Source organism: Pseudophryne corroboree, chromosome 6 (assembly GCF_028390025.1).
Source record: "Pseudophryne corroboree isolate aPseCor3 chromosome 6, aPseCor3.hap2, whole genome shotgun sequence".
NCBI lineage: Eukaryota > Metazoa > Chordata > Amphibia > Anura > Myobatrachidae > Pseudophryne > Pseudophryne corroboree.
In genome coordinates, this window is record NC_086449.1 from 358,280,611 (window position 1) to 358,306,865 (window position 26,255).

General features: G+C 46.0%; 1 protein-coding gene and 1 long non-coding RNA gene across 6 annotated transcripts in view; one reads left to right on the top strand and one right to left on the bottom strand.

Annotated features, from left to right (window-relative positions):
- The window catches only part of SHANK3 (SH3 and multiple ankyrin repeat domains 3), a 691,108-nt gene that overhangs the window by 547,276 nt on the left and 117,577 nt on the right, over nt 1–26,255 (bottom strand). The gene's annotated exons all lie outside the window — the stretch shown is intronic.
- LOC134932316 (uncharacterized) overlaps nt 1–26,255 on the top strand; it is a 70,185-nt gene that overhangs the window by 41,490 nt on the left and 2,440 nt on the right. For both annotated transcript variants that reach the window (XR_010179303.1, XR_010179302.1), the window contains exon 2: nt 11,631–11,845. This is a non-coding gene — a long non-coding RNA (uncharacterized LOC134932316). The remainder of the gene's footprint in view (nt 1–11,630; nt 11,846–26,255) is intronic.

Below are 26,255 nucleotides of genomic sequence, written 5' to 3' on the forward strand. Positions count from 1 at the left end.
AGGCCCCCAATTCAGACACCCGCCTTGCGGATGCCAAAGCCAAAAGCATCACCACTTTCCAAGTGAGAAACTTCAACTCTATCTTTTGTAGAGGCTCAAACCAATCCGATTGAAGGAATTGCAATACCACGTTAAGGTCCCATGGTGCCACTGGAGGCACGAATGGAGGCTGGATGTGCAGAACCCCTTTCACAAAGGTCTGAACCTCTGGTAGAGAGGCCAATTGTTTCTGGAAGAACACTAACAAGGCCGAAATCTGGACCTTGATTGATCCCAATCGGAGGCCCGCCTCCACACCATCCTGCAAAAAATGGAGAAAACGTCCCAACTCAAACTCTTCCGTAGGAGCCTTCTTGGATTCACACCAAGACACATATTTTCTCCAAATATGGTGGTAATGTTTCGACGTTACTCCCTTTCTGGCCTGAATAAGGGTGGGGATGACTTCCTCGGGAATACCCTTCCTGGCTAGGAGACGGCGCTCAACAGCCATGCCGTCAAACGTAGCCGCGGTAAGTCTTGGTACACGCACGGCCCTTGCTGCAGCATGTCCTCTCGAGAAGGAAGAGGCCGAGGATCTTCTATGAGCAACTGCTGAAGATCTGGGTACCAAGCCCTCCTTGGCCAGTCTGGGGCAATGAAGATTGCTCGAACCCTTGTTTTTCTTATGATCCTGAGTACTTTTGGGATCAGCAGAAGTGGAGGGAAGACATACACTGACGGAAACACCCACTGGGTCACCAGTGCATCCACTGCTACTGCTTGAGGGTCTCTCGACCTGGAACAGTATCTCTGAAGCTTCTTGTTGCGACAAGACGCCATCATGTCTATTTGAGGAACTCCCCAAAGACTTGTCACCTCTGCGAAGACTTCTTGGTGGAGGCCCCACTGTCCTGGATGGAGATCGTGTCTGCTGAGGAAGTCTGCTTCCCAGTTGTCTACTCCCGGAAAGAATATTGCAGACAGAGCTTGTAGATGTTTTTCTGCCCAGCGGAGGATTTTTGTCGCCTCTGCCATTGCCGCTCTGCTTTTCGTTCCGCCCTGCCTGTTTATGTATGCGACTGTTGTTACATTGTCCACCTGTAAATGCACGGGACGGTCTTGAAGAAGATGTACCGCTTGTTGAAGGCCATTGTAAATGGCTCTTAGCTCCAGAACGTTTATGTGAAGGCAGGCTTCCTGTTGTGACCAACGTCCCTGGATGTTTTCTCCCTGAGATACTGCTCCCAAGCCTCGGAGACTTGCATCCGTGGTTACCAGGACCCAGTCCTGAATCCCGAACCTGTGTCCCTCTAGAAGGTGAGAGCTGTGCAACCACCACTGGAGCGAAATCCTGGTTTTTGACGACAGGATTATCTTTCTGTGCATGTGTAGGTGTGACCCCGACCACTTGTCCAACAGGTCCCACTGGAATACTCTGGCATGGAACCTGCCAAACTGTATGGCCTTGCAGGCCGCCACCATCTTCCCCAACAGCCAAATGCACTGATGGATCGACACACTTGATGGTTTCAATATCTGTTTTACCATTTTTTTGGATTTCCAGAGCCTTTTCCAGCGGAAGAAATACTCTCTGAACTTCTGTGTCCAGAATCATCCCGAGGTACGACAACCTTGTCGTCAGTTCCAACTGTGACTTTGGGTAATTTATGATCCACCCGTGTTGTTGGAGTATTGACAGAGAGTGTGATATGTTTTGTAACAACTGCTCCCTGGATCTCGCCTTTATCAGGGGGTTGTCCAGATAAGGAATTATATTGACTCCTTTCTGACGAAGGAGAACCATCATCTCCTCCATCACCTTGGTGAATACCCTCGGCGCCGTGGAGAGACCGAAAGGTAACGTCTGGAATTGGTAATGGCAATCCTGAACAGCAAATCTCAGATAAGCCTGGTGAGGAGGATAAATGGGAACATGCAGGTAAGCATTCTTTAAGTCCACCGACACCAAGTAGTCCCCCTCCTCCAGACTGGCAATCACTGCCCGAAGTGATTCCATCTTGAACTTGAACCTTTTTAGGTAACAATTCAGATCTTTAGATTTAGGATCGGTCTGACCGAGCTGTCCGGCTTTGGAACCATAAAGAGGCTTGAATAAACACCCCTCCCTTGTTGTGACAACGGTACCAAGACTATGACCTGGCCTTGACATAAGTTTTGGATTGCCACTGTTACAGCTTCTCTTTCTGACGGAGAAACTGGCAAGGTCGATTTGAAAAATCGGCATGGGGGAATGTCTTGAAACTCCAGCTTGTACCCCTGGGATACTATTTGCAATACCCAGGGATCCAGGCCAGACAGAATCCAATCCTGGCTGAAGAGTCAGACGTGCCCCCACCCGAGCTGCCTCCCGCAAGGGAGCTCCAGCGTCATGCTGGGGATTTGGCAGAAGTAGGGGTAGACTTCTGCTCTTATGAACCTGGAGCCGCTGTGGGCTTCTTTCCCCTTCCCCTACCTGCAAAGAAAGGGGAACCTCTCATCTTTTTGTATTTATTGGGCCGAAAGGATTGCATTTGCGGGTGATAGATCTTTTTTGCCGGTGCAGACGCAGAGGGCAAAAATGTCGACTTACCTGCGGTAGCCGCCGAGGCTAACGCATCCAGGCCATCGCCAAATAAGGCCTCGCCTTTATATGGGAGAGCCTCCATGTTTCTTTTGGAATCTGCATCCGTGTTCCACTGGCGAATCCACAACGCCCACCTAGCCGATACTGCCATGGTAGCGGCTGAGTCCAATATCCTTCATTGCTTCCAGCATGTAGGCAGCAGCGTCCTTGATATTCCCTAACTTAAGGAGTATCTCATCTTTATCAATTGTGTCAATTTCTGATGACACGTTTTCTGACCATTTTTCAATAGCGTGACTCACCCATGCGCAGGCAATAGTGGGCCTGATCAGCGTACCATTGGTAACATAAATGGATTTCAATGTCGTTTCCATTTTGCGGTCTGCCGGCTCTTTAAGAGAAGCTGTGCCAGGAGCAGGGAGAATTGCCTTCTTTGTCAGCCTGGATAGTGCACTGTCGTACACAGGTGGTGACTCCCACTTTTTCCTGTCCTCAGCCGGGAAAGGGTAAGCTATGTGAATCCTTTTGGGAATACGAAATCTTTTATCAGGATTCACCCACATCCCTTCATACAGAGCATTTAGTTTGTGTGAAGGAGGGAACGTGAGTTTGGACTTCTTTTCCTTACATAAATACGCCTTCTCCTGTAACCTCCAACACGTCCCTTATAGCCACAATCATATATTGTATATTTTTTGCCAATTTATGATCTATCTCTCTGAATTCACTATCGTCGACACAAGAGTAAGAATCCGTGTCGGTATCAGTGTTTACAACATTTGCAAATGGTCTCTTATGTGACCCAGAGGGGCCGCCCGCATAACGAATAACAGCATCCTGAAAAATCACATCTTCCACAGATTTTCTCCAGCATGCAGCCTTAGATTCAGACTTATCTAATCTACGGTTTATCAGATGTATACTGTCACGTATCTCTTTCACCCATGAAGGCTCTTGGTGTGCCGGTAGCGCCACCACATTACAACTCTTTGTCCCTAAAATGGCTTCCTCCGGGGAGGAACTCCCTGCCTCAGACATGCCTCACACGTGTACACCACACTCAGACACACTGGGACTTATTTTGGGGACAGACCCACAGTAAAATCTGTCAGAGGGACACAGGATAGGAGCAGCCAGTTCACAAACCCAGCGCCAATATTGCCTGTGAACACAGTATGTCCACAGCCCAAAAGCGCTTTTAAATAGTAATATACACTATCAAATGCACCACAATCGCTTTGTGCCCCCCCTTTATAGCACCCTGTACTTGTCAGAAGTGGAGGAGAGGACCAGCGTGTTCTCTGCAGCCTGAGGAGAGAGAAAATGGTGCTGAGTAGTGTGCTTGCTACCTGAGGAAGAAGCTCCGCCCCCGCAATGGCGCATCCTTACACTCATTAAAACACTGTAATATTTACACTGGCGGGGGTAGGGCTGTGCCAGCAGCAACTTATGCCCCTTTTAGCCAATTTGAGGTATTTTTCTTGCTGCCCAGGGCCCCCCCCCCCACACCCTGCAGTGCCTGTGTGTGTGGGCAGCAGTGGCGCGCTGCGCTCCCGCCAGCCGCGCCACACCTCAGCCGTCACTTACTTGATAGAAGATCATTCTTCTTATACTCACCTGGCTTCTGGCTCTGTGAGGGGGGTGACGGCGTGCTGTGGGAGTGAGCATATAGACACGGCTAGCGTTCAGTTCCCTTCAGGAGCTAATGGTGTCCTGTCAGCCAGAAGCAGAGCCATGAAACTCTGAGGAAGTTGGTTCTGCTTCTGCCCCCTCAGTCCCACGAAGCAGGGAGTCTGATGCCAGCAGATCTCCCTGAAAATAAAAAACCTAACATAAGTCTTTTCAGAGAAACTCAGTAGAGCTCCTCAGAGTGCATCCAGTCGACCTGGGCACATTTCTAAAACTGAGGTCTGGAGGAGGGGCATAGAGGGAGGAGCCAGTTCACACCCAATGAAAAGTCTTTAGAGTGCCCATGTCTCCTGCGGATACCGTCTATACCCCATGGTCTTAATGTCGTCCCCAGCATCCTCTATGACGTATGAGAAAGTTTGTTATTTTCAGGCAGGACTGGATGGCACCACCCTGCCTGCCTGCTTCGTGGGACTTGGGGGGGTGTTAATGGTCCCGTTCTCCGCTGACGGGACGCTAGCTCCTGAGGTAGCTATTTGCAAGCCCCTCCATGGCGTGCGTTCATTTCCGCAGCACGCCACCACCCCTAACAGAGCCAGAAGAATGAAGAGTGGTGAGTACTGAGCCCGCGTTCCTGTTAGCGGGTCGCCGGCCATTATGGCAGCATGAGGGTACGGAGATGCACGGCTTCTAAACGGGGCGCACTGAGTCTCCTGACTAAGAACACTATAGTGTACACAGTACCCAGACTGGCACTACAGCCATATAAGGGGGCTTATTCCATTTTATGCATACAAAACACATAAAGCCAGTATAAAGAAGAGTGGGAAGACCGTGCGCCATTTTCCGTACTGCAGCAGACACAGACGTTGACTGACAGGGACACGCAGCTCCTCCGGAAAGCCTCCAGTTTACCTCAACGGTTCCAGGGGGTTATAGCGGGGCGGGAGGGGGGAGCGATTTCTAGTGTACTTGGAGCCTAATTCAGAGTTGATCACAGCAGCAAATTTGTTGGGAGTTGGGCAAAACCATGTGCACTGCAGGGGGGGAGGGCAGATAAAACATGCAGAGAGAGTGTGATTTGGGTGGGGTGTGTTCAAACTGAAATCTAAAGTGCAGTGTAAAAATAAAGCAACCAGTATTTACCCTGCACAGAAACAAAATAACCCACCCAAATCTAACTCTCTGCACATGTTATATTTGCCCCCCCTGCAGTGCACATAGGTCATTCTGACCTGAACGCTCGCTGCAGTTCTTTGCAGCGTTCAGGTCAGAACTGTGCCGGCGTCGCAGTGAGCCGACGCATGGCTGACAGCCAACTGCTGTCGTTGCCTAGCAATTGCCTCTGCCTGATTGACAGGCAGAGGTGGTCGCTGGGTGGGAGGGGGCGGCCTGACATGCGGGGCGGACTAGCCCTGTGCTGGGCGTGCCCCCGCATGTCAGGGAAGATGATCGTAGCTGTGCTAAATTTAGCACAGCTACAATCAGGTCGAAATGACCCCCATGGTTTTTACCAGCTGCTAACAAATTTGCTGCTGCGATCAACTCTGAATTACCCCCTAAATCCCTAATCTAGGTACTTAGTCTGTGACCCAGCTAAGCTTGGCATTAGCGATAAGGGCGCAGTGTACTGGTTCCATACTCTCTCTGTGTCTCTCTGGAAGGGCTCTTTGTGGGTTAATTGTGCTTTTAACCTTTCCTGTATGTGTGTGCTGTCACTACTACAGTATGTCAGGCAAATAGTGTGTTTTCATGTAAGGCACAGTGTTCCTCTTCTTCAGGGAGTTCACTAGTGTGTACTCAGTGTAGTATCCCTTCCCAGGCTAGCGGGGCAGAACCAGCATGGCTGGACTCCATTAGGGGAATGAGTTCCACTATTTCTACAAAATTATCTCGTAATGAGAAAGAGACGCAATACTTAAGGCAGCCTATGGGTGAGTTTATCAAAAAGTACTCAGTACCCAGACCAGCGTCTCAGTCCTCTACCATTTGTCCGCAAAAACGTACCTTGGACAATATACTGCATTATGACTCTGATGATGCAGGGTCAGAAATGGAGAAAGGCGAGGTGGACACAGAGGTAGGGGAGGGTACTCTGTTACAGGGGGTAGCGGCTCTCATAGATGCTATCAGAGAAGTTCTAAATATCCCTGATAAGGTGACAGAGGAGAGTGAAGAATCTTACTTTAATATTACGAAAAAAGCCTCAGCTACAGACTGGAGTTCATGGATCTCCCAGCTCACAGATTCTTCAAATCAGGCTTACCAGTTTCACAAGAAGCAAGTGTAAACTTACAAGATGCCATTCAAAAATTGTTACAGACCCAGGTCATTATTCCAGCTCCACCTAGTCTACACAACAAGGGTTACTATTCAGCTTGTTTGTAGTATCGAAACCGGACGGTTCGGTAAGACTGATTCTGAACCTCAAGTCATTGAACCCGTACTTACGTGTGTTCAAATTCAAGATGGAGTCATTGAGAGCCCTAATCTCAGGTCTGGAGGAAGGGGAATTCCTTGTGTCTCTGGATATCAAGGATGCATACCTTCACATTCCGATCTGGCCACGTTATCAGGCTTATCTACGGTTTGCACTGCAGGACTGCCACTACCAGTTTCAGGCCCTGCCATTTGATCTCTCCACGGCACCAAGGGTGTTCACCAAAGTGATGGCGGAGATGATGATGTTGCTCCGCAGACAGGGAGTGAACATAGTTCCGTACTTGGATGACCTTCTGATAAAGGCAACGTCCAGGGAACAGCTGTTGGAGAACATGGCACTCTCAACCTGACTACTCCTAGATCATGGGTGGATTCTGAACCTGCCAAAATCTCACCTAGAACCAACGCAGAGGCTTCAGTTCCAGGGAATGATTGTAAGCTTGCGAGCAGGGCCTTCCTACCTCTATGTCTGTTTGTTTTTACCCAGTTTTGTTCTATTACTGTTGTTCTAATTGTAAAGTGCAACAGAACATGCTGCGCTATATAAGAAACTAATAATAAATAATACTGGATACAGAGTCTCAGAAAGTAATCCAGTCGATGGTTCGGGACGTCTTGAAGCCGACCAGGTTCTCAGTACATCTCTGCATACGCTTTCTGGGGAAAATGGTGGCTTCTTACAAAGCAATTCATTATGGAAAGTTTCATGCGAGACCCTTCCAGCTTGATCTGTTGGACAAATGGTCCGGATCTCATCTTCACATGCACCAGAGGATTTGTCTGTCACCAAAAGCCAGGATCTCCCTCCTGTGGTGGCTGCAGAATTCTCACCTAGTCGAGGGTCAGAGGTTCGGGACTCAGAATTGGATTCTGCTAACCACAGACGCAAGCCTCAGAGGTTGGGGAGCAGTCACCCAGGGGGTACAGTTTCAGGGAAGATGGTCAAGTCAGGAAGTCGTCCTTCCAATAAACATCCTGGAACTAAGGGCCATCTACAACGCCCTTCTGCAGGCCTCATCTCTTCTTCAGAACCAGGCCATTCAGGTCCATTCGGACAATGTTACGGCGGTAACGTACATAAACCGACAGGGTGGAACGAAAAGCAGAGCCGCAATGTCAGAGGTGTCAAGAATTCTCCCATGGGCGGAAAGACATGCCGTGGCATTGATGGTGATCTTCATTCCGGGGATAGACAACTGGGAAGCAGACTTCCTCAGCAGACACAATCTGCACCCGGGGGAATGGGGCCTCCACCCGGAGGTGTTCTGGTGGTTAACACGTCGGTGAGGGTATCCACAAATCGACATGATGGCCTCGCGACTCAACAAGAAGCTCAAGCTGTATTGTTCCAGGTCGAGGGACCCTCAGGCAGTAGCGGTAGATGCCCTGACAACTCCATGGGTCTACCAGCTGGATACTTGTTTCCTCTCATTCCTCTAATCCCAAGAATTCTAAAAAGAATAAAAGGGAAAAGGTTCAAGCAATCCTCATTGCTCCGGGCTGGCTGCCAAGGGCCTGGTATGCGTCTAGAGATGCTAATCGAAGATCCGTGGCCTCTGCCTCTTCAAGAGGATCTTCTGCAACAGGGCCCGTTCATCTATCAAGACTTACCATGGCTACGTTTAACGGCATGGAAGTTGAACGGCTGATTCTAACCAGGAGAGAGATTCCTGACAAGGTCATCCCGACTATGATCCAAGCCAGAAAGGGGGTAACGTCTATAAATTACAATTGTATGTGGAAGAAATATGTCTCTTGGTGTGAGAGCAGACAATATTCTGCGGTGGAATTTCATCTGGGACGTTTCCTGCTTTTTCTGCAGTCGGGAGTTGATGTGGGCCTACGCCTAGGCTCCATTAAAGTTCAGATTGCGTCCTTGTCTATTTTCTTTCAGAAACAATTGGCTTCTCTCCCTGAGGTCCTGACGTTCTTGACAGGTGTTCTTCACATCCAACCTCCCTCTGTGCCTCCTACGGCACTTGGGATCTCAATTTGGTGCTGTAGTTCCTCGAATCGGACTGGTTTGAACCATTACAGGAAGTGGACGTAAAGTACAATACGTGGAAGACCGTCACAATGTTGGCATTGGCTTCAGCAGGACGTGTGTCGGCACTGGGGGCATTGTCTTACAGGAGCCCCTACTTGATTTTCCATGAGGACAGAGATGAACTCAGGACTTGTCAGCAATTTCTTCCTAAGGTGGTGTCCGCGTTTCACATCAACCAACCTACTATGGTTCCTACTGTTACGGACGCCTCTGCTACTTCAAAGCCTTTGGATGTCGTAAGGGCTTTGAAGGTCTATGTGAAGAGAACAGCTCGTCACAGAAAATTGGATTCGCTGTTCGTTCTTTATGATCCCAATAGAATTGGGTGCCCTGCTTCGAAGCAGTCTATTGCACGCTGGATCAGGCTCACTATCCAGCATGCTTATTCCACGGCACATTTGCTGATTCCAAAATCTGTTCAAGCCCACTCTACTAGATCGGTGGGTTCCTCTTGGGCGGCTGCCCGGGGTGTCTCGGCTTTAGAGCTCTGCTACTTGGTCGGGTTCGAATACGTTTGCCAAGTTTTGTAAGTTCGATACTTTGGCCTCTGGGGACCTTTAGTTTGGTCAATCAGTTCTGCAGGACCGTCGGCACTCTACCTCCCGGTTTGGGAGCTTTGGTACTTTCCCATGGTACTAAATGGATTCCCAGTATCCCCTAGACGTAAGAGAAAATATGATTTTAATTACCGGTAAATCCTTTTCTCGTAGTCCGTAGGGGATACTGGGCGCCCGCTCGGTGCTTCGTTTTTCCTGTAATGTTGTTTGGTTCAGCCGTTGCTCTCCCTGTTTGCAAGTTTAGTTAGCATGGCTTTCCTCTTGTTCTGGTTGTGCTGGTTCAAATTCTCACCACTTTTCTATATCCTTCTCTCTAAGTATGTCCGTCTCCTCGTGCACAGTTTCCTAGACTGAGTCTGGTAGGAGGGGCATAGGGTGAGGAGCCAGCACACACAATCAAACATCTATAATGCCCATGGCTCCTAGTGGACCCGTCTATACCCCATGGTACTAAATGGATTCCCAGTATCCAATATGGACTACGGGAAAAGGATTTACCGGTAGGTAATTAAAATCCTATTTTCTCTGTTGGTGTAAAAAAAAAAATCCAGTCTACAGCGGGGAGTTTACTGTACTGTAGATACTACACCAAACAGTTCAAATTAAGTTCAACAAATAAACAGGAGAAAGAGGCAGCACTAAGCTAAATAACAGATGGATTGTCAACAAATATAGCAATTTATTCTAAAACATTAAAATACATAAATCATAAAAACATAAGACTGCTTATAGTCACAATGGATGGCATTCAAGTTCAGACTGTCCCTGGACCTTTGATAAAGCAGGCTAAGGCTGCGAAATGCGTTAGTTGTGCTTCCTGGTCAGCCATATCATATTGGATGGATCTAACTTTTGCCTGAACCACCTGGGACCTTTCTAACTTCATTGGACTTGTTCTAAAGGACTGGATTACATCTTAAGGACACTGTAACTCTGGTGACGACCCTTCAATCTAACACCCTTTTGCATTTGGGACATTGTTTCCTCCAACGGTGCAAGTGTACCAACAAACAATTCCAGGGACTGTGCTGTCAGTCCTATCAAGTACCAGTGTCTATGTGCAAAGTGACACAGGTCCAGGATAATCTTAGGGACAGTCTGAACTTTAATGCCATCCATGGTGACTATAAGAAGTCTTATGTTTTTATGATTTATGTATTTTAATGTTTTAGAATAAATTGCTATATTCATTGACAATCCATCTGTTATTTAGCTTAGCGCTGCCTCTTTCTCCTGTTTGTATGTACATGTTGTTTAGATTTGACTAACCTATCTTAGGCAGCAGCTATTTTTTGATCAGAAACCAATCTGCGCCCGATTCCAACCTTGTTGGTTGGTAGTTCCATTTTTGCAATCAGTTCAACAATTTACAGTGATTCTCACTCCTTGTCTCTTGGCTTGAATTGGTTTGTAGCAGACATTTCTATAATTATATTTAATTCCATTTAGCACTATTCACTTTAGCCAACTTTTAATGATGCTACATTTCTGTTGTTAAAAAAACATGCTGAAAGTGGGCACAGTACTTAGACCCATCAGTGGATAGCAGGTTGTACATGTAGTACTGTAATGATAGTAGCGATTCTTGACAAGGATCTTACATAGGGCCCAATTCAGCATGAGTTGTAGTTTTGCGAAAAATCGCAAAACTACAACTAGTATGCAGGGGCCGCCCAGCACTGGGCAAGATCACCCTGCATGCCGGGTACTCCCCCCTGCTGAAATGCGAGCACATCATTAAACAGCGATGCATCTTAAGTGTAGCCCTATGCGGCAGTTGCCATACCGCCATATTTTGGGTTGCAGCGGCTGCGTGTGATGTCCATCGCGGCCTGCCCCACAAACGGTCTAGATACGCCTCCATTCTCTGGGCAATGCCCCCCAAACGCCACGCCGCCACCTGTAAAACGCTGCACCGCTGCCACATCACCAGCCCCCGCCGGGATTTAGATTGCGATCGTATGCAATCGCAATCTAAGTCCTCGCGCATGATTGCAGTGGTGTGTGTGCATGTGCAGACATGCGGAATTGCTGAATAGCGATTTCTGCACTTCTGCTAACGATGCTGAATTAGGCCCATAGTTCAGGAGGACGTGCGCTCAATATATATAGTGTGCACCATCCGTATCATGAGTATTTGTGTGTGTACTGTCTCACTTGAATAGAATGAAGACCATGAGCAAGAATATGATAGAGAAAAAAATGTTCTCTGTTACTCCATGGCTATAGGAGATGCTGTATGACCTTTGGTTGGAAAGGTTTGAGAGTATCATATGTACTAACTAGCTGAATACCTATGCTTCACTACGGAATTTCAAGTATTTCTGTGCTTATAACTTTAGTTTTTGAAGGACTTCCTGGTTAACTAAATTTTTAGTCTTTCCTTCAGGCTGCCAGAGGAGCCGACTCTGGAACAGGCAACATACAGCTGGCCATGGGAGAAGCCGTCATTCCTCAGATCCACACCAGCCACTTTGACACTCTGCCCCTGAGCTTTGTTAGTGGTCATGGTCTAGCAGAACTTCACCAGGAACTGCAACCGTTTGAACTGGAAATAGTAGTCTGCTGGGAACAGAGGAATTCTCGGAATGAAGACAGTTTCAGGTGGATGCTAAAGAAGCCCCTAACAATTTTAAAGAAAACAAAAATAGACAGATTGTCGGTAAAATAATTACTAAAAATTGTTTTTAAACCTAGATTAACATGCTGCTAAAAATATACTGTATACACCTACTTAGGCACTTAATTTGGTAAATATGGTAAGCAAAAAAAAAATCTAAATCGTGTCTGGATTAAGAGATAATGAAGAAGAATTATAAAAAAAAAAAAATAGTTTTCACCCCTTTGGGGGTGAACTTTAAAAATAAAAATCCCTTCTTATTGGGTGCCTACGTCACAAGTCAAAGCTACTGTCCAAATATCAGGTTCCTAGTCCTCATGGTTCTGGAGATTTCATGATGAGTCAGCGAGTCAGTCAGTGGTAGTTGGCTTTTATACAGTACTAGCTGAATACCCGGGCATTGCTACGGAATACCAAGTATTTCCGTGCGTATAACTTTATTTTTGAATGACTTCCTGGTAAACTAATTAGACTTACAAAAGGACATGTTCTGCCCACCACGGCAAATCTTTGTCAGGCTGCACCTCCGGGCGGGCCTTCCCCGGATTGATGCTGTCAAAATGCTGGTGCTGAGGAAAATAATCCGCCGCCTTCTTTGCCCCGTCCCGCCTATGATGCTGCCCTGCTCAGTGCTGTAAATGCTGGGACGACAGTTCAAGCTCCACCCGCTGTATGTTAAATATGTAAGGTTTGCGGGGATAGGATGACTCTATTTCAAAGGGTCTTAGGTCTCCTTGCTTAGCTTCGCACTCTCCTTAGAGCTCCTCCTTTGAGGTAAAAAGGTAAAGATTATCACACAACACTTAAGGTCACTAAGTTGCTAACTGTCAAGCTTTCCTTTAATGCATTTAAGAGTCAAAATAGCTATCGCTCCTTTCCTCCTAATTCTCTTTGAGAGGTTTGGCAATGTTTAGTTCAAGTGACAGGTTAACTGAAACACTATCCTCTACTGGGACAGGAGTTTGACATTGTTTAGGAGTGGTAGTAGATGTGGCACCCCTATTTGAATAATAGAGTGCTCTGCAACTGCCACTGGTAAGGAAGTCCAGGAACAGCATTGTGTCCTCCCCCTTCCGTGACTTGGTATCGCAGGCACCATGCATTCTTTATAGCCCCGGCTGGGTGGACTGTCTTAACTCTCCTCTGTGAGAAGGGAATTATCTCACTCGTTTGAACCCCTTTGTGTGTAATTTTGAAAAATCTCTTCTTAGTGGACGCTTATGTCACAAAAGCAAGCTACTGTCCAAATTTCAAGTTTCTAGTTCTCATGATTCAGGAGATTTTGTGATTAGACAGTGGTGTGTGTGTGTGTGTGTGTGTGTGTATATATATATATATATATATATATATATATATCTATCCGGTAAGTCCACACTCACTGCTGCAGTTCACAACATGGGCGGTGCTCCGTAAAGGGCTCTCAAGAAGTCCAAAACATATCGAAAAAGAGTACAGGCACTCACCACTTCCTTGATGATGAAAAATGTATTATAACTCACAGGTGTATCTCACATAGAGACAGTCAACAGCATGTCAGCAAAAGATGTCGACGTTTCGGCTCCATCTGAGCCTTTTTCAAGACGGATAAAATCACATCAGGTTCACACCCAGCAGCCCATAACACACACCAAACCCTGAAGCACCTTTATAGCAGAGGTATATCACAAACCCCGCCCATCAATCAACCAACAGGAAGTAGCTAAAACACTAGTATTGGCAAGGACTTCTACATCCAGTGTAGTGGCACTGCGATGGGGTCAAATTTGGCCCCATCGTATGCCAACTTATACATGCACAAATATGAATCCAATACAGGTTGAGTATCCCATATCCAAATATTCCGAAATACGGAATATTCCGAAATACGGACTTTTTTGAGTGAGAGTGAGATAGTGAAACCTTTGTTTTTTGATGGCTCAATGTACACAAATTTTGTTTAATACACAAAGTTATTAAAAATATTGTATTAAATGACCTTCAGGCTGTGTGTATAATGTGTATATGAAACATAAATGAATTGTGTGAATGTACACACATTTTGTTTAATGCACAAAGTTATAAAAAATATTGGCTAAAATTACCTTCAGGCTGTGTGTATAAGGTGTATATGAAACATAAATGCCTTCTGTGCTTAGATTTAGGTCCCATCGCCATGATATCTCATTATGGTATGTAATTATTCCAAAATACGGAAAAATCTCATATCCAAAATACCTCTGGTCCCAAGCATTTTGGATAAGGGATACTCAACCTGTAATATCATACCAAGGTTTGGGTCTAAGTGTTTATTCTTTGTTCGTTATATTGACGACGTTTTCATTATTTGGCTAGGGACCGACACGGAGTTCTATGAGATGATTGATTATCTTCATAGTCTAGATAGCCCTATCCGTTTCACATATCACATTGACCGTGATAAAGTGAATTTTTTTAGACGTGTCTCTTTTTCGACACAATGGAAGACTTGCCTCGACCCTCTATAGAAAAGAGACAGACAGGAATACGCTCCTTCATGCCTCCAGTCATCACCCCGTTCATCTTAAAAAGAGTTTACCTATTTCACAGTTCATGCGTGTGCTACGAAACAATATCACGGATGAGGACACTGAGACACAGATTAAGGCGATGGCTGAAAGATTCTATGAACGTGGCTATACGAGGAAAACCGTCGAAAGATGTTTAAATAAAGCAAGGTACAGGCACTCCCACTCCAATAACAGTTGTCGTACCAAGGGGGCCACTAACAGAATGATCTTCACGTCTACATATGACGTTGCTTCACCACATTCTGAAAAAGTGCTACGCAAACATTGGCCGATTGTAGCCACTGACCCAGTCTTTAAAGGGTTAAGTCAGCAGCCACCGCTCTGTGCCTACAGACGTGGAAAAAAACTACGACAAATGCTAATGCGTCCGACTCTACAACCATCAGTCACCAGTAATACCTGGTTACCAGACACCAAGAAAGGTTGCTATCGGTGCCCCAATTGTACCACGTGTCGATCATTGATGACTGGTGCAAGTTTTGCACACCCACAGAATGGTCAACAAATTAAAATCCGTCACCGGTTGCACTGTACTATGGGCCATGTAATTTACATCATTGTCTGTCCCTGTGGGTACTATTATGTTGGCATGACAACAAGAAACTTCCGTGACAGGATGGCCAACCATCGTACATCAATTCGAGCTGCATTGGTTTCCAAGGTGTCTGATAAACCAGTAGCGCAACATTTTGCAATTAGAGGGCATTCAATATCCAGCCTGAAGTGTATGTTGATCGATCATGTACCAAGACCTGTGCGTGGGGGTGACTGGGAAAGGCTGTTAAGGCAACGAGAGGCTAAATGGATCTATGAGTTGGACACTTTAGCACCACGAGGACTAGATGAGGCAAACCCATTTAACATTTTTCTCGGATAGGGCTATGACTAGACATTTTTACACATGATTTTTAATCATACATGTTTTTTAATTATACATGTTTCTCACATGTATGATTGCATATATATGTGTTTTGTTTGTTGTCTTTTCTATATTGTCCTTTATGTTGGTGATTACCCTGGAGTACCTAACAGCAGAGACTATGGGGTATATGCAATTCACGGCGAATCGCGGCAAATTATCGCCGTTTTTTAATTCGACACAATTCGACAGGTGAATTCCGGCAGGTGGCTGCCGGAATTCACCATATTCAATGAAAAACGGATTCGACAGCCCGCGGGCGAAAATCGGCCGATTTGCCGGATTTTGCCGCGATTTTAAAAAACGGGAAAAACCCGGGGGGAAAAATGGCGTGGGGTCCCCCCTCCAAAGCATAACCAGCCTCGGGCTCTTCGAGCTGGTCCTGGTTCTAAAAATGCGGGGGAAAATTGGGCAGGGGATCCCCCGTATTTTTAAAACCAGCACCGGGCTCTGCGCCTGGTGCTGGTGCAAAAAATACGGGGGACAAAAAGAGGGGTCCCCCGTATTTTTCACACCAGCATCGGGCTCCACTAGCTGGACAGATAATGCCACAGCCGGGGGTCACTTTTATACAGTGCCCTGCGGCCGTGGCATTAAATATCCAACTAGTCACCCCCCGAGGCTGTCCCCCCCCATCCAATGGCTGCGGATGGGAGGCTGATAGCCTTGAGAAAAATGTCAAGAATATTGTTTTTTTCCAGTAGTACTACAAGTCCCAGCAAGCCTCCCCCGCAAGCTGGTACTTGGAGAACCATAAGTACCAGCATGCGGGAGAAAAACGGGCCCGCTGGTACCTGTAGTACTACTGGAAAAAAAATACCCAAATAAAAACAGGACACACACACCGTGACTTGTACAACTTTATTACATACCGCCGACACACACATACTTACCTATGTTGACACGAAGCAGTCGGTCCTCTTCTCCAAGTAGAATCCACGGATACCTGAAAATAAAAGATAATTATACTCACCTTCCAGCGTCCAGAGATACATCCACGTCCAGAAAATAATCCAGGTACTTGGCAAAAAAACAAACCGCAAATACCCGTGCCAGCGGACTGAAAGGGGTCCCATATTCACACATGAGACCGCTTTCCCCGAATGTGCCGGGACCCCACGTGACTTCTGTCACTGAGGTCCCTTCAGTCAATCAGGAAGCGCTACTACGTGGCGCTCACCTGATTGGCTGTGCGCTGTCTGTGCTGTGACAGCGCATCACACAGCTCCCTCCATTATATTCAATGGTGAGAACTTTGCCGTCAGCGGGGGGGTTACCCGCGGTCAGCCGCTGACCGGCGGGTGACCCCACCGCTAGCCGCAAAGTTCCCACCATTGAATATAATGGAGAGGCTTTGCGATGCGCTGTCAGCTCAGACGCGCACCGAGCCAATCAGCAGAGTGCAAGGACGTTGCACTCGCTGATTGGCTGAAGAGACCTTTCTGTGACAGCTGTCACATAGAGGTCTCTGCATTCGGGGAAAGCGGTCTCATGTGTGAATATGGGACCCCTTTCAGTCCGCTGGCACGGGTATTTGCGGTTTGTTTTTTTGCCAAGTACCTGGATTATTTTCTGGACGTGGATGTATCTCTGGACGCTGGAAGGTGAGTATAATTATCTTTTATTTTCAGGTATCCGTGGATTCTACTTGGAGAAGAGGACCGACTGCTTCGTGTCAACATAGGTAAGTATGTGTGTGTCGGCGGTATGTAATAAAGTTGTACAAGTCACGGTGTGTGTGTCCTGTTTTTATTTGGGTATTTTTTTTCCAGTAGTACTACAGGTACCAGCGGGCCCGTTTTTCTCCCGCATGCTGGTACTTATGGTTCTCCAAGTACCAGCTTGCGGGGGAGGCTTGCTGGGACTTGTAGTACTACTGGAAAAAAACAATATTCTTGACATTTTTCTCAAGGCTATCAGCCTCCGATCCGCAGCCATTGGATGGGGGGGACAGCCTCGGGCTTCACCCCTGGCCCTTGGGTGGCTGGGGGGGGGGACCCCTTGATTGAAGGGGTCCCCACTCCCCCAGGGTACCCCGGCCAGGGGTGACTAGTTGGATATTTAATGCCACGGCCGCAGGGCACTGCATAAAAGTGACCCCCGGCTGTGGCATTATCTGTCCAGCTAGTGGAGCCCGATGCTGGTGTGAAAAATACGGGGGACCCCTACTCGATTTGTCCCCCGTATTTTTTGCACCAGGCGCAGAGCCCGGTGCTGGTTTTAAAAATACGAGGGATCCCCTGTCAAATTTCCCCCCGCATTTTTAGAACCAGGACCAGCTCGAAGAGCCCGAGGCTGGTTATGCTTTGGAGGGGGGACCCCACGCCATTTTTTCCCGGGATTTTACCATTCCATCTATAAAAAAAAATAAAAAATATTATTTTAAAAAATATATAAATAATACTTGTGCCTCCAAAAAAGACAAACCAAGTACCTAATCCCTTCTAATATAAATAGATCTGATATTACCAAGAAAAAAAAAACACAAAAAAAACATGTTTAAATTTTTTTTTATTGGTTTCACCCTCCAAAGTGTGGCGGATTGAAAATGACGAATTTGCTGTCTAAAAGCACTGCTGTCGAATTTCCAAACTTGAATTGAATACACTTTGGTCGAATTGCAGCACTTGTATCATTGCAGAAAAGTCGAATTTATAAAAAGTCGAATTTCAAAAAGTCGAATTTTGAAAGTCCGTTTTTTTGACGGAAAGTACTGAATTGCATTGACAAATATTTTTTTTTGGCGAAAATGTCCCGAAATTCGACAATTTCGGGAATTCGACCGCAATTGCATATACCCCTATATCACACACCCTAGATGGATTCCATTACGTCCTGGGATATGGCTACCTGGATACTATTTGGTGGCTACCAGTATTTACTATAGGAATATGGTTACCTTGGGTTGTGTTAATATTGAAATTGAACGAATATGTGGTATAAATATCTATTCCTTATCGAAATGTAACAAGTACCGTATGTGTGTATCGTGATATAAATGTTTATTCTTTACCCAGGACTGTTATGGAGTACATACTCATGCTCAATACATCCAATATTTGTTTGGTGTGTTTCATTTGATTCACACATTTTATACGATATAACTATGGTTTCTATCGGTATGTTTCTTCTTGTTGTCATGGCAGCTCAGTTAGGTGATGTGATCGCGTTATGCAGGTCTATTACGTGTATCACAGTGACCAGTATTGCTAGTGTGGTTGCTTAGTGACGGCCGGCAGCCGTCCTACGCAGCCTGTGTTTCCGGTCCCATGGGTGCGTTCCATGGGCAGTGGAACGCACACCACTTCCGGTATCATGGCTAACATCCGCAATCAATAATTTTGATGAGTGCGTCCCACGGGTAATGGAACGCACATCACTTCCGGCATCGCGGCTATTAGCCGCAATTAGCTGCTTTGATGGATGAACAACATATTTTTATGTGTCTACATGCCATGTTTGTGTTTGGCGCTATGACAGTGGATGGGCTATATCTGTATTCCAGATTAGACACTGCAATACTAGTGTTTTAGCTACTTCCTGTTGGTTGATTGTAGTGATGTGCACCGGACATTTTTCGGGTTTTGTGTTTTGGTTTTGGGTTCGGTTCCGCGGCCGTGTTTTGGATTCGGACGCGTTTTGGCAAAACCTCACCGAAATTTTTTTGTCGGATTCGGGTGTGTTTTGGATTCGGGTGTTTTTTACAAAAAACCATAAAAAACAGCTTAAATCATAGAATTTGGGGGTCATTTTGATCCCATAGTATTATTAACCTCAATAACCATAATTTCCACTCATTTCCAGTCTATTCTGAACACCTCACAATATTATTTTTAGTCCTAAAATTTGCACCGAGGTCGCTGGATGGCTAAGCTAAGCGACACAAGTGGCCGACACAAACACCTGGCCCATCTAGGAGTGGCACTGCAGTGTCAGGCAGGATGGCACTTCAAAAAAATTGTCCCCAAACAGCACATGCAAAGAAAAATTAAAGAAAAAAGAGGTGCAAGATGGAATTGTCCTTGGGCCCTCCCACCCACCCTTATGTTGTATAAACAGGACATGCACACTTTAACGAACCCATCATTTCAGCGACAGGGTCTGTCACACGACTGTGACTGAAATGACTGGTTGGTTTGGGCCCCCACCAAAAAAAGAAGCAATCAATCTCTCCTTGCACAAACTGGCTCTACAGAGGCAAGATGTCCACCTCATCATCATCCTCCGATTCCTCACCCCTTTCACTGTGTACATCTCCCTTCTCAAAGATTATTAATTCGTCCCCACTGGAATCCAACATCTCAGGTCCCTGTGTACTTTGTGGAGGCAATTGCTCCTGGTGAATGTCTCCACGGAGGAATTGATTATAATTCATTTTGATGAACATCATCTTCTCCACATTTTATGGAAGTAACCTCGTACGCCGATTGCTGACAAGGTGAGCGGCTGCACTAAACACTCTTTCGGAGTACACACTGGAGGGAGGGCAACTTAGGTAGAATAAAGCCAGTTTGTGCAAGGGCCTCCAAATTGCCTCTTTTTCCTGCCAGTATACGTACGGACTGTCTGACGTGCCTACTTGGATGCGGTCACTCATATAATCCTCCACCATTCTTTCAATGATGAGAGAATCATATGAAGTGACAGTAGACGACATGTCAGTAATCGTTGGCAGGTCCTTCAGTCCGGACCAGATGTCAGCACTCGCTCCAGACTGCCCTGCATCACCGCCAGCTGGTGGGCTCGGAATTCTTAGCCTTTTCCTCGCACCCCCAGTTGCGGGAGAATGTGAAGGAGGAGATGTTGACGGGTCACGTTCCGCTTGACTTGACAATTTTCTCACCAGCAGGTTTTTGAACCTCTGCAGACTTGTGTCTGCCGGAAAGAGAGATACAACGTAGGTTTTAAATCTAGGATCGAGCACGGTGGCCAAAATGTAGTGCTCTGATTTCAACAGATTGACCACCCGTGAATCCTGGTTAAGAGAATTAAGGGCTCCATCCACAAGTCCCACATGCCTAGCGGAATCGCTCTGTTTTAGCTCCTCCTTCAATGTCTCCAGCTTCTTCTGCAAAAGCCTGATGAGGGGAATGACCTGACTCAGGCTGGCAGTGTCTGAACTGACTTCACGTGTGGCAAGTTCAAAGGGTTGCAGAACCTTGCACAACGTTGAAATCATTCTCCACTGCGCTTGAGTCAGGTGCATTCCCCCTCCTTTGCCTATATCGTGGGCAGATGTATAGGCTTGAATAGCCTTTTGCTGCTCCTCCATCCTCTGAAGCATATAGAGGGTTGAATTCCATCTCGTTACCACCTCTTGCTTCAGATGGCAGGGCAGGTTCAGGAATGTTTGGTGGTGCTCCAGTCTTCTGTACGCGGTGGCTGAATGCCGAAAGTGGCCCGCAATTCTTCGGGCCACCGACAGCATCTCTTGCACGCCCCTGTCGTTTTTTAAATAATTCTGCACCACCAAATTCAATGTATGTGCAAAACATGGGACGTGCTGGAATTTGCCCAGATGTAATGCACGCACAATATTGCTGGCGTTGTCCAATGTCACAAATCCCCAGGAGAGTCCAATTGGGGTAAGCCATTCTGCGATGATCTTCCTCAGTTTCCGTAAGAGGTTGTCAGCTGTGTGCCTCTTCTGGAAAGCGGTGATACAAAGCGTAGCCTGCCTAGGAACGAGTTGGCGTTTGCGAGATGCTGCTACTGGTGCCGCCGCTGCTGTTCTTGCTGCAGGAGGCAATACATCTACCCAGTGGGCTGTCACAGTCATATAGTCCTGAGTCTGCCCTGCTCCACTTGTCCACATGTCCGTGGTTAAGTGGACATTGGGTACAACTGCATTTTTTAGGACACTGGTGAGTATACTTGACGACACAGAGGTAGGTAGAGCAGTGGCCTTCCGTACCGTACTGCTATATATACTGGTGGTCACTGTCAGCAAACTGCAAAACTAAAATGCACCACAGGTATAGAATGTAGATGGATAGTATACTTAATGACGACACAGAGGTAGGTACAGCAGTGGCCTTCCGTACCGTACTGCTATATATAGTATACTGGTGGTCACTGTGTCAGCAAACTGCAAAGCTAAAATGCACCACAGGTATAGAATGTAGATGGATAGTATACTTAATGACGACACAGAGGTAGGTACAGCAGTGGCCTTCCGTACCGTACTGCTATATATAGTATACTGGTGGTCACTGTGTCAGCAAACTGCAAAACTAAAATGCACCACAGGTATAGAATGTAGATGGATAGTATACTTAATGACGACACAGAGGTAGGTACAGCAGTGGCCTTCCGTACCGTACTGCTATATATACTGGTGGTCACTGTGTCAGCAAACGGCACAACTGAAATGCACCACAGGTATAGAATCTAGATAGTATACTTAATGACGACACAGAGGTAGGTACAGCAGTGGCCTACTGTACCGTAATGCTATATATTATATACTGGTGGTCACTGGTCAGCAAAACTCTGCACTGTACTCCTCCTATATAATATTATACTGGTGGTCCCCAGTCCCCACAATAAAGCAGCACACTGAGCACAGATATGGAGTGTTTTTCAGGCAGACAACGTATACTGGTGGTCACTGTCAGCAAAACTCTGCACTGTACTCCTGCTATATAATACAGCTGCTCCCCAGTCCCCACAATTAAGCAGTGTGAGCACAGATATATGCAGCACACTAAGCACAGATATGGAGCGTTTTTTCAGGCAGAGAACGGATAACTGGTGGTCACTGATCAGCAAAACTCTGCACTGTACTCCTCCTATAGTATACAGCTGCTCCCCAGCCCTCCCCACAATTAAGCAATAGTGCACAATCAAGTTCAACAATAACGGAGAGGACGCCAGCCACGTCCTCTCCCTAACATTTCCAATGCACGAGTGAAAATGGCGGTGACGCGCGGCTGCTTATATAGAATCCGAATCTCGCGAGAATCCGACAGCGGGATGATGACGTTTGGGCGTGCTCGGGTTAACCGAGCCATACGGGAGAATCCGAGTATGGCTCGGACCCGTGTAAAAAGGGTGAAGTTTGGGGGGGTTCAGTTTCCGAGAAACCGAACCCGCTCATCACTAGTTGATTGATGGGCGGGGTTTGTGATATACCTCTGCTATAAAGGTGCTTCAGGGTTTGGTGTGTGTTATGGGCTGCTGGGTGTGAACCTGATGTGATTTTATCCGTCTTGAAAAAGGCTCAGATGGAGCCGAAACGTCAACATCTTTTGCTGACATGCTGTTGACTGTCTCTATGTGAGATACACCTGTGAGTTATAATAAATTTTTCATCATCAAGGAAGTGGTGAGTGCCTGTACTCTTTTTGTATGTGTATGTATATATATATATATATATATATATATATAGAGTTTCATAATGACTAAAACTAATCTAGCCCTCATGAGTTAGGATAGGTGAGGGACATGTATAGGCACTCCAAGCAGCCTACAGACTTACTGTTTTTAGTAGTCACATGAGGGAGGGCAATCAGGAAATTATTTAAGTTATTTAAACAGGTCACTCATTATCCCAATATAATACTATAATACTCAACAGTGTTTCAGGTCTCATTTTAGAGGGTGGATCACTGATTTACTCTTACAGGGGAGATGTATCAAGCCTTGGAAAGAGATTAAGTAGAGTAGTTACTCAAAGAAACCTGCCAGCTTCTGTCATTTCAAATACTGTGCTAGATAAATGACAGAAGCTGATTGGTTGCTTTGAGCAACAACTCCACTTTATCGCTTTGCAAGGCTTGATACAGCCCCCAGTATCTTGCCAACTTCTTCCTCTCCCATCTGTATAACTGTATGCCTGTTAGTTTACTTACTGCAGTGCATATGTATATTGTATATATTTTTTTGTAGGCATATTGTTTCTTATAGCTGCTAGCTGATGTACCCGGTTTCAATCGGTCAAAGGTTTACTGGGTGGAACATTTTATCCCTCTTTATCCCCTTAGAAGTTACATTTTGAAAAATTCCTGCTTAGTGGGTGGCTGCAAATAACTGTCACAGTTTCAAGACCACCCATCAGGTCACATGTTCCAGGACACCCAGCATGTGCACAGGGAGAGTTCACCAAGTGTCACATTTTCCAGAGCACAATGGTGATGCATTGTAAATGGCAGGCAAAAGTTTTGCCACATATCTCTGAAACAAAGCAACCAGTTTCTGCAAATCTACTGATCAAGACCTTTAATTTGGTATGTGATGTGCCCTGCTCAGACATAAATATGTCACTCCTAAAAGTTATCCTTCTGCTATTAATACAGTATATAGATTACTGATAACTCAAGGCAGCTTCCTACCAGTCTTTTCATCTTTAGAAGTTAGACCTGGCAGTCTAGACAAAGCATTAACTTCAATGACTAGATCCCGATTTGCATTTAAATCACGCTTGCCACATGAAGAGATTGGCGGGGTGTGTGTGTGTGTGTGTGTGGTAGTTGGGGGCATGCTTACATGAATCGCATCTTTGCACAGTTCAAGACATTGTGCTGTGGGGACAGGGCCACAATGATGTAATTCCCCTGCATATCATGTCATCATCCTCCCATAGTTCCCACTTGGCTGGGGAAGGGGGCAGGATCCAAGTGGTCGATTTACTCTCCCAACAGTGTGGAAGTGCTGCCTGAAAGTTGTGAGTCCCCAAGAGATCCTGTTAGTTAAGTTATAATCATTTTTTTTCTACTCTATCTAAGTAGAAATTGCACTAACTGCATTGATCTTGTTGCATCATAGATCTTATAGGCCCTACACACTGACCGATTTTTAGAAAGATATGAACGATCTCGTTCATAAATGAACGAGAACTCGTTCATATCTTTCAGTGTGGAGACTCCAGCGATGAACGATGCGCGGCCCCGCGCTCGTTCATCGCTGGTCTCCCGTCGGCTGTGCATGCAGGCCAATATGGACGATCTCGTCCATATTTGCCTGCAGTTCAATGCAGCCGCGTGACGGGGGGACTGAAGAAACTTCACTCCCCCCGTCACTGCCCCCCCGCCGCCGGGTCGCTCGTCGGCCGTATCCGCCGCCGGGCAGCTCGGCGGCGGGTCGGCTAGTGTATAGGGCCCCTTAGGAATGCCTAGGATCAGACAGAGGTGTATTTCGGATCTGTTTACTAAAATCTAAACACACTCAGGAGACTATCAGTCCCTACCGTAAAAACACACTATAAACCTTGTCATGTCTAGCCATGGACATTTCTTCTATGCGGTACAATGAAACAGACTGACTATGTATTATTTATATTGAATTTAGTCAAGTCTGTAAACTTTCATTTGGTGGGCAAGCTAATCAAACACGTAATGATGTGCAAAAAGTCATATGTGGTTACTAAACTCAACCGAATCAATTGGATAACATTCTGCTAAAATCTTTTCAAATGCAAGGTGTTAAATTATCCATAAAGTCCCAGTACACATTAGAGCAACAACTAGAAATTTGCAGGATACTCGTGTGTTGTTTATGGACTATCCTACTGAAAAGCAATGGACAAAAGTAGGATCTATTGCAGTATAGCAAGTTGGAAACCACTGCTTATTAATACAGGCATAATAAAGTGCTGCTCTTATGTTTGATACACCGCACCTAGGTCAGGTCAGCCCATCTAGTCATCCATGGCTGCATGTAGAACTATAGAGCTTTTTTGTAGCATTCAGGTTTTTTAAAAGTTCCATGGACTCTGTTGGGTGACATCATGTTTTTAATACTATTCAGTATGCCAATACAATTTTTTTACACGGATGCAGAACCCTGTAAGGAAATGCCTGGACAGCACTGACTCGGAGATCTGAAAGAATATTCTATGGAAGTGCTACCTTTTGGCTGACATGGATACCAGAATGTTTGGGGAAAAACTAACACTGCATTTCACAGGAAATACCTAAAACAAATAGACAAGCATGGTGATGCTAACACTATAGTTTGGAGATACTTTGCTGCATCACAACCTGGTCAACTTTAAATTAAGGAATTAAAGTATTTTGCTCTGTATCAGAATCAAAAATTAAAAAGTCAGTCTTCTGTCTGAAAGTTAAGCACATCTGGGTGGCAAATCAATGAACTATAACATGCAAGCAATTCTACATCCAGGGGCATAGCCAGAAATTTGTGGTCCTCATAGCAACATTTTGAAGGGGCCCCTGTCCCATTGCTTATAGAGAGACACCTCTCTGTAGCAGCTGTTATTTGTACGCCCAATAATAGTGCCCTAGTTCATTTACGGAACCATAGTAGTGCCTTGGTTAATGTTATACCCCATAGTAGTGCCCTAATTTACTTTATGAACCATAGTAGTGCCAAAGTTCACATTATGTCACACTGTAGTGCTGCCAATACACAATATGCAACACAGAACAATCAATTCCATTATAACATACAGGGCCCCACTTCATACTGTGCCACATTATGTGCCCCCTGTTCATATTATGCCACACAATAGTGCCTCCACTTCATATTGTGCCACATTTACAGTGCCCCAGTTCATATTATGTAACATTATAATGCCTTTCAGTTCATTGTAAACCACATTACAATGAGAAGGTCCAGGGGTGTAGCTAGATCTATTGTTGACATCAAGGAAAAAGTCTGTACTGTCTGTAATTTTGACAGGGAAGATGGACCCCTCTAAGCTCTGGGCCCCATATCAGCTGTGACAGGGAAGGTGGGCCCATCTCAGCTCTGGGACCCATAGCAGCTGTGACAGGGAAGGTGGGCCCATCTCAGCTCTGGGACCCATAGCAGCTGTGACAGGGAAGGTGGGCCCCTCCCAGCTCTGGGCTCCATAACAGCTGTGACAGGGAAGGTGGTCCCCTCTAAGCTCTTGGCCCCATAGCAGCTATGACAGGGAATGTGGGCCGCTCTCAGCTCTGGGCTCCATAGCAGCAGTGACAGGGAAGG